Source organism: Acyrthosiphon pisum, chromosome X (assembly GCF_005508785.2).
Source record: "Acyrthosiphon pisum isolate AL4f chromosome X, pea_aphid_22Mar2018_4r6ur, whole genome shotgun sequence".
NCBI lineage: Eukaryota > Metazoa > Arthropoda > Insecta > Hemiptera > Aphididae > Acyrthosiphon > Acyrthosiphon pisum.
The window spans coordinates 115,724,457-115,735,157 of NC_042493.1; positions in this window are offsets into that span (position 1 = coordinate 115,724,457).

Genomic DNA, 10,701 nt, shown 5'->3' on the forward strand with positions numbered 1-10,701 from the left:
AATGTGAAGCCACTCAAAGCCAGGTCTGCAATCCAGCATTAAATTTCAATATATGCTTCAATAGCTTAAGCTTTTTGACAGGAAATTTATAGAAAAAAAAATTTTAATTAATCAAATACAATCCAAGTGAGGATGGTATAACCAAGCTGGTTACCAAACAATTTTAATAAATTTTCATTTTTTTTCTCCAATTATTTTAAAAAAAATTGAACATTTTCAATTTCAACCTTCTAAAAGTACCAACTAGATCCAATTAGGCTTCCAAAAATGTTCATCGGGCATCAAATTTTATGATCAGAGAATTTTTTCTACCAGAAAAGTTGAGAAGTTACAAACATTTTGAAATACTTCAAATAAACGTCTGAAATTATTAGACTGGACAATATAAAAATAAAATTGTAATTAATTTTCAACCCCCCCCCCCCCCCCCCCCCATTGAAAAATCCTGCGTACGCCACTCCATAAGTGTATATAACAATACAAACATATTAATATACAGTTATAAATTATCATATTATTAGGGAAACTTGGTAAATTATTATAATTAATTTAGTTTCATAAATTAAATTAAATAAAAAAAGTTTTAGTGAGGTTGAACCTCTCCATAAAATATGGCCTTGTGTATCACTACACTTAGAAGCACTCAAGTCTGTTCCTATCTTATAAATGTTATTAAAAATATTGATAAAAATACATTTCAATCGGTTATTTATTTAGGGTCCTTTAAAATTGAAAATCGTGTTTCTAAAAAGCTTAGATATTTTGTCAGAGTTCGTACACGTATACAAAATTTAAATCGGACGCACTCCGATTCCGAAGTATGTGTAATTTACCAACGCTTATTGGTATAAAACGTATGAAAAATGCGTGTGCTTCGATCCCTTTAAGATCCGGGTTGGGACGTAAAGTACTCACATGTATAATTGATCAATTTATGTATTTTTTTTTTTTATTCGTGATACAGCATCAACTACCTTCTAGCTTATAAAAAAAAAAGTTACATATAAATAACACAATAGTTTTCTTAAATTAAGTTGTACATATCGATAAGTTTTAGAAATGTGATCATTTTGTTGGTGGTGTCTTGGATTGGGCTGAGTGCTTCGAAGAGGTTTTCATGCATTTCTATACTTTTTCTGGTGTCTATATAGTTTGACTGTGAGAGGCTCTCCGCAGGTTTGACACATTACAGGTTCTTATCTGCGCATAAGATGTCCATGGGTCCAAGTGACCTATACGCGTAGTCTGTTGATACCCAATTGATGTATTATACGTATTATACATCATGTATTATAGGTCAGTACAATACCCGAAAAAATGAAACACAAATTTAGGGGTTAAGACTTATGTTACAAAATCTGATTTTGCGGTTACACATTATTACGAATTGGTTACTAATTTTTTAGTACGGTTTGACTTAGAAATTTAAATTTCGGTATGCTAGGCTGACGTACCTATGAAGGTTAATACCTTAGTATAATTACTTCTGAAATTGTATACACATAGCTATTAAGTAGTAATATAGTAATCATAGGCGCAAATAGAGGGGTGCTTTAGGGGCTAAGTCCCCCAAACATTTCCTACATCCTGTTTTAAGCTTATTCAATATTATCAAAGTAAGGATTTAGCCCCCCCCCCCAAATCCCAAACACTATTTGCGCCTATGATAGTAATATTTTAAGAAAAAACGGAAAAACCTATTTTATAGCATATTCTGCATTACCTCAATATTCAATTGATACCCAACTTTTTGCATCTTACTTCATACTTGTCTCATCAAGGATTACAATTTAGTAATGAAAAAAATGGCAAAGCACAAAAAATATAATATGTCATATAATTGATATTGTGGAAGAATTTCTATTGCATTCAAACACGTTGACTGCCAAGTGACTGCTGGCGGTAACATATGTATTATCGTTTCGACAAGCATATCTTTCCAAGTCGTTTCAAATTTGTACATACTATTGTATTTGAAAAAAAGTTTAAAAATCATATATTTAGTACATCCATTTTTTTTAATGATTCCCGCTACAACATCGTGCACTACAAAAGCATGTTTTTTTTAGTGCATTATTATAGGGCCAAGCAGTGGTGTGCAGGTCCCTTTTTTCATGTGGTGCAAAGTTAATTTTTTTACACTCACCTGTGCCCACTCAAAACTAAAAGAACGTAGTAAAATGACGCGTAGTAAAATAACATTTACAAATTTAATTTTAGTAACTTGTAAAATTCTTAACAAAAAATACCACCCACACCCACCTCATTTTCAAGTGGGGCCTAGGTCCCATTTGTGTCTTGTCTGCACGCCACTGGGGCCAAGGAAAAGTTAATAATACAAAACCATATTAATTTACGGTTGCTGGCCACATGGCAGTAAACGTGTTGATGGATTGAATGGTTTACACGGGTTTAAAGAAAAGGCTGGTATTTTGGGAATTCTTTTTGAGACACAACAGATAATTTCTATAGAACATTTTGGTCTCTGCAGGGTGCAGGCTAAGAATAAGCATCATAATTAAGCACATACAGTAAAACAATATTTAAATCTACCAGCATCCACGCACAATTGGAATGGATTTTTTTCAAATTGGTCGTATGTCCTCGATTTATTAAGAATATATAGGCTTGAGATTCAAAAATCCAAATAGCTATTACATTTCTATTTTACCAAATTATTTAAAATGTATGAAAAAAATATCAGCTCAACAGTTGTATACTAATGAATAAATCATTAAATATTAATTATAACTAATAAATAGTTTACATTAATACGTATTCTTAGGGTTATGAGTACCTATGAAATATTGAAAAATATATAGGTATATTTTTTAACTATGTTTTTTGATATGTTTTATAAAATCAGCACTAGATGGTCATAATGATTTCATGCAGTTATTATTAATTTCGGACCATGATATAAATAACATATAATATAATATATACATATATAGCAGGGATGGGCAACTGGCGGCCCTCGTACCATTTTTCACTGGCCCGTGCTACATTTCAATTTAGTCTATATATAAATTTAAAATGTTAAGATTTTTCTGTATTTTATTTTATTATATTTATAAAATTATTAAAACCGATATAATGTTTATCGTAAAAAGTAGATATAAATTCTTATCTAGTATTGAACTATTGAATGTAAACGATATTATATTATTTATGGGCGTATAGATAACATTAGATTTTTTGTTTTTGCTTTCTATGTTCTCTGGTCCGCTAGATTTTCGCACATTCAAAATTTGCCCTCTAGTATCATTGAGTGGTCCATCCCTGATATATAGGTATTTTATAAGGTAGATAATTATTATGTAATTTGTATAATATGTAAGACATTTTCTATAATACCTATTTTTCATTAATATTTAACTAAGGAGAAGTGTTTCTGTACTTTCTACTATAATTTCAAATTTAAATTCGGTTTTTTTATCTTTCACGAAAGTTTCGTGAAATATTTCATGAAATTTCAGAACCCTATTTATATTTAACACAATAAACTATTATTACATTATATATTACATGCATGCAAATGGGCAGGTAATAATTTTAAAATTGAATGTACGATATAATAATATAAATAAATAAGTAACACTGGCCAATTTATTTTACTGTATATAAATAGTAGTTTTGCAGGTTATTATAGTAGAACATTTAAACACAACAGTTTATTGAAATATTGGAATATTATAAAATATAATATAGTGTATGTACCCACTATAAATTATTATATCTTATTTATTAACTTATGATGATAGAAATAAAAAATTGGTTTTGTACGGTACTTATAGGTACAACTTTAATACACGATGTTGCCCAACCCTGGTTAAGATAAAGTATTAAACAAGTTGGGAAAGCTCACTCTGTGAACGTGCTAAATTCCCGTTTTCTAAACGTATTTTAATGCAACACAATAAATCATCCTTCCATAATATACAATTTATGTACACACTGCTGACTGCTGTACAGTAACTACGGACAATAAATAAATAAAAATCAACAATATATATTGTATCAACAATCGTAACTATGTAGGTACTGGCAACAAATAAATAAAAATCGACAATTTATATCGGCAATCGTAACTGTGTACGGTAATAAATAAATAAAAATCAACAATATTATATAGCGCGCAGACTTCCAAAAGACCCGGATGTTGGCGTTCTAAAAAAACTAACAAATTTATGACATCAACAACCCAAACAATTTTTGTGAATACTTATATAACCTAAAACGTTGGTAAAACGGTTAAACTTAGTAAAATTATTTATTGATTTTAAAAATAAAAATAAAAATTTTGTAAGAAATTAAAAATACGATGAATATAAAGACGACTCCTGTCGATAGTTATATTTGATTCAGATGTTAAAATCAAAGATTGAAACCGGTTTAACCGGTTTTCCAAAAAACCGGTTAAAACCGCGGTTTTCTCATTTCTAAACATCAGAACTGGAACCGGAACCAAAAGCTTTAAAACACCGTTTTCAAAACCCAAACCGAAACCATAGAATTGAAAAACCGTTCTTGTACCGTTTTTGAAACCGGCCCTTATAATAGATAATAAGGTAATAGATAATAAAAATCGAGTCTACAGTAATTAGATAGGAAAATAAAATGGAAATTTTTAAAAACCATTCCAAAAACCAAAACCGAAAATTTTCTAAAACCGTTCTTTAAACCGATAAAACATTTGAAAAACCTTTTTTGAAACCGAAACCAAAACCAGAAAATTTAGAAAACCGTTCTCAAGAACTAAAACCGTAACCGTTAAAATTTGAAACGGTTTCGATCCCTGGTTAAAATAGTAAAATTAAGCTTCCTCCAGGTGTTCGGAGGGCTCTCCAGATCGTGTATTCGTGAATTAGATCAAATACACCGTACAATATAATTTATGTAAAAAGCACATATAAAGTAATACTGCAGTCAATATAAAATATTATATTAAATGCCGTACCTGATTCGCAGTTGTTCGTAAGTTATATTGTAAGAGTTTTAGGTGACACAAAGTAATACTTCAAATACACAAATCGAAATAAAGAACGCACTAATTTTGGCTTAACATAAGAAGTCCAGTTGTCGCTGGTTGAAATCGGTATTGGTATTTTGCATAGACTTATAATTAGAGTTAGGATGTTGATGACTTTTGCATTTTTTTTCCTTTTATTCTGTACAATGCTATCCTAGCTAAAAATTTGTTTCATGCTCCCTTGATGCAGAATATTCTAATTTTATTTTTCATTTTTTTACATTTTTTGCATTTTTAGCTATAAATGCATTTTTTTTGTTTTTAACGTCATTTTTCAACATTTTTAAGTCATTTTTCATCTTTTAGGGCATTTTTTGTACTTTTTATACAATGTGGGGCATTTTTCACAAATTATAGATTTTAGGGCAAATGTTCCACCCAAGTTTGGAAACAAATTTAATATATTTAAAATCTAACTTTGGATTTGGACTATTAGTAAAAAAATAATTTTAATATTATTATTGTGTGGTTTTTGTTACTATTACACCCATTATTATACCCATATCTCTAATAAAAATTATTATTTATAAATAAGTTTTTTCACTTACTTAATTAGTATTTTAGATAATTTTGAAAAAATGAAAAAAATATAAAATAATGCAAAATTAAAATTAGTTATATAGATTTGTATGTTATTGAAACGCATTTTAAGCTAGGAAAGCATCGTCTATAATGATCCAAAAAAAAATTCACATCCCAGTCCATAATGGAGTGACAAATTTTTACAAACGGGACCCGCAGCGTCGCTTAAAGTAGTGGGAAGACATACGTATCATTATTATTATTATTATTATTATTTTGTTGGGTTTTTAGTCGGTCATGAATTATTTAGTCGGACTGCTGTCACCGTCACGTTTTTTTTTTTAAAACGCCTCCTCCATATTATTATTCACGGTTTTGGTGTTCTTATCCCGTCGGGGAATATATAAAAACTACACAATAACACTCACGACAAACTATACAACCCATATAGTTGTTTGACAGTAGGTTAGGCGCCTGTAGTCAGGATAATATAATATTAAATATTATAACTGCAAGCCATGACAAACTTTCGTGAATATTATAATATAATATATTATTGTATATTATCGAGAGATAGAGAGTGACGGTGCCGCGAGTGTTCTATCACTATTTTCATCGGCGCTCGTCAAATAAATATTATTTGTTGAATAGGTACCTACAAGGTGAATCACCGACCACGCCGACTGCACAATTTTATCACTTATTGACGAGCTTATTAAAATTATAAAATTTTTGAATTTTTGAATATATAGATACATATTATACAGCATAGACTATATTTTTAAATCGTGAGATTTTCCGAACAACTAAAAAATAAAATATAGTGTCCTAGCTGCGTGGAGATTTTTCAGTCTTCAACAATTTTCTCGGTATTTTCTGATAGTAAATTCGACGTACCTATATAGTTTGTGCTCTGTCGGTCAGCAGTCAGCCAAAACGTTCCACCTATTTATGAAAATAAAGTCGAGTAAAATTAAATTACGGAAGGCGAATAGATACTGTAACATTGCATCGGATCGAACGATTTTTTTTGTGTACAGGATGATTATACTGCGTATAATGACGCTCACCGCACCATTTTATCATTTATAATAACGATTTTATTCAAATTCTGAATTTTTGAATTTTCATATATACAGCTAGGAAGACACAACAAATGAAATAAGTTTTGTTCTAATCAATTTTTATATTTTTTTTTTATTTTTGTACAATTTTTTATACATTTCATAATAGCCATTTTGTAAATCTGGTTTTTAGCAAAATTCTGATTGTAAAAAAATGATTTAAGTCATCATGTAGTTAATTTTTATAATTTTTTAAAATCTTCTTATTTTTGTTAAGTAAAGTAGTCGATTCAGTCGTAAAAAAAATTTTTAATTTAAAACGTACCCATACACTTTTAAAAAAAATATATCTTATTAGAATTTATAAATAGGTAGACACTATTATTGTTAATTCATAAATAACTCTTCAAAAAGTCATTACTTTCTTGAGAGTGTTTGAAGTGAGACATTGGATATTCACCCATAAATTAATAAACTCTCAAACAACAATTTTCTCATTTTGTTGTAGGTAATTCAAAAACAATATAATATATTATGCAGGTACTAGCAATTTTCATTAAATGCCCGTTTTATAATTTTTTATACATGATAAAATTTTCAAAATATTTAGTTTTGAGTTATTTATAGACGTTTGAGGTTTGACATTTTTTTAGTTTTATATTCTATAAACGTCAATAAAATTTCATTTGTTGGGTCAAAAAGCTATAAAATGTAATACAATGTTCCTTATAGGTAATTGATATATTATTTTTATAAATATTTAAAATTCAAATTTTTGGAAAGATTTATGAAAATCTCGAAAATCTCGAAAGTTATCAAATTACTTTGTTGTTAAAAATTATAAAATTTCAATTTGTATAGCCAAGAATTGAAAATTTAAACAAGAATCCTCATGACTGTATAGTTCATATAGGTACTGTAACCAAAAAATCTAAAAATATATAAACACAGTTATTTTTTACAGACATTTTGAGTAGGTATAAGATTGGACGTAATTAGATAACATTAAAACTAAAAAAAAAAAACGATTTCAGTTATTTTGTTGTATTTTATAAATATTATTCACGGGTACTCGAGACTTTTAGAGTGAATTATTATATTGAGTATATCTATACTAATATTATAGAGAGGAATGATTTGTTTGTTTGTAACGAATAAACTCAAAAACTACTGGACCGATTTCAAAAATTCTTTCACCAATAGAAATCTTCATTCTTTGCGAGGGTCATAGGCATAAGTTTAGTCCGATAAAGTTCAAAAAAAATAATTATAGTTATTATCAATAATTATTAAAATAAACGTGTAAATTGTATACCTTTACGGGTAAACTTATACTTTTTTTACGGGCAACGAAGTGATCGGGATCAGAAGGTATACAATAAATATACAATATATTATATATACTCAATGCTAATAGTAAAATAAATTGCTTAAATCAAAATAATATCATACAATTTGCACTTCTATACATATATATATATATATATATATATAACTATCGAAACTTACACATCTATTACTGCAGTGATTTTCTGGGCACTTAATGTACGGCAGAGCGAGCGTTACTTTTTCATTTTGAGTATTAAACATAAAAAATGTTATATTATCGAGTCAATAAATTATGCATAGAAAATAAATATTAAAAAAAGTGGACAAGTCGAGAATGTCATTGTAATGGATGTGTTGTAATCTAATTTAATGATAAATCATTGCATGCGAAAAACGATTCTGAGCGGCGACGGTGTGTCATCCGCTAACATATACATGTATAAATAATCAAATTTAAAAATTGATAACAGCCGAATATCAACTATTTGTAAAATATTTATAATTCCGGTTGGTATATAAAATATTCCGGTGAACTTTAATTTTTTGATTAAGGTGGAAATCTTCTGTTCATATTTCTAATGTTCAGTGGCGTAGCCAGGATTATGAAATGGGGGGTGTTTTAAGTATAGATTAAAACCAAGTTTTTACAGTTTTCGTATATAAATAAATTAAGGGTTCAGATCTTGACTTGTTTCACTAAAAATTATCGAAATATGCAGTCAAAATGCTCAAAATATGCTTAAATATATGTACTACGTAGCAACATTTTTATATTATTTTTGAAAAATCATAAAACATATTGCAATTTAGGTAATAAAGAACTAAAAAATAAGTAGGTATATAAACCTGTTAAATAAATAAATAAATAACAACTTAATTTTTAAAAATACTGGCATACAATTCTAGGTTGATAAATAAGTAATAACCAATAACACTATATGCAAACACCGCGATAAGCGAACACGTATTGATGTTCATTCATTCGTACAATCTACAATCTAGATGTCTAGATGTCACAGTTTTGTCACAAAGAGACTTATGAAATCTTACATATGCGAACATAGGCCCAACTGTAGCCAAGCTCCACCAACAACTTTAACAGCCCTCCACCCCTCCCAAACATTTACTTAATTTTTTTAAGCTTATTCAATTTTATAATGGTATGGTATTAGGCTTCGGCCTCCCAAAATCTCATAATTATCGCCTATTGTACCTAACCAAACATAATATTTTTTAAGATATTTTTCAATGTTACCTATCAAAATATAATTTTTCCCGATAATTGTTTGTACATTTAAGTAAAAGAGTACACAAATATGCAAATTCAAACTTTGTATTTAATTTCACCATTTCATAAGACAAATTTATAACTTGCAAGCAGTCCCAAACCCTATAATTAATATATTTATAAGGAGGGAAAATGTCAATGGGGGGGGTCAAAAGTAAAATTTTTCCAATAGTTTTCAAAGCGCCGAGAAAAACAAAAGAAAAATTAAGGAAAAACGGGAATTTTTACGCAATATCTGTTTTCGAGAAAATTGATTTTGGTTTTTGGTGTAACTTTAAAACGAATGACTGTAGATACATGCAATGTTCACTGGTTGTTTATATTTCCATTTTCTATACATAATACATTTTTCAAAATATTTTGATTTGTTTTGAGCTGTTTACGGACAATTTCAGTTTCCAATTTAATTAGTTTTTTTTTTCTATTGTAACGATTCGCAGTTTACTGACTCGTCATTTATGTCGCACTCAGCGAATTTGCTTAGGTAAACAGAAAACAGGAACGTAGAGTACGAGCCTATATATTATTGGCATAGCAGCCAGTCGAGTTTTGAACCGTGAAATAGAGACTATACATCAGTCTACTATAGTCATATTTACAATATTATTAAACGTAATTAATTGATTAACTTTAAGTATATAATAACGTACCTAATAGTTAAATTATAATAATTCAATATTGTTCAACTCGTACTCCGCTACTCCTGTTATCTTCAATATACTACCCTTAAGAACAGGGTTACTCAGGTGATAGTGTATTTTATTGGTTATAATATTATAATTATTTTAGTCTTGAATAAAACATTGTATTCGTTGCTATATCGTGTTAATTGTGTTAGTCTATGAACGCAGGTCATAAGTTTCTAGGACCTGTAAAATATAACTCAGAAAACTTTATTTATATCAATTCAACAACCCGGATCTAAGGACCGGTTCGTGTAGTGGGAATAGCCAACCAACTACTCCTTAACTGGATAGAGTTAGGTATAAATATCGACAGCCACTGGGTTTGACAAGCCGAGGAGGTGTGTTGCACTATGAATGTCAATAAAACTTTATTTGTTGAGTAAAAATACTTGAAAATTTAATACAAGGCTCCTACTATATTGTTACAATGAGATTTGAAAAATATTAAAAATCCTTAGTCACAGTTTTTTTTCATTAGCATTTAAAGTTCAAAAATTGACAAAATATGTAAAAATCACGAAAATTAAATTTTTCTTTTTAGAACTAAGATTTTAAAATGTAATACAAGATTCCTTATAGGTTAATCTAATCTTATCAAAAAAAAAATGTCTATAAGAAACTCAAATTAAATTTTTATGAGCGTTTGAAATTCATATTTTTACATTATTTGATATTCACTAGATTTCTTACGTAACGATTTTCTTATTTTATTGTAATTAAAAAACGAATGACTGTAGATACTTGAAAATTTCACTGAATGTTTATATTAGAATGTTCTAT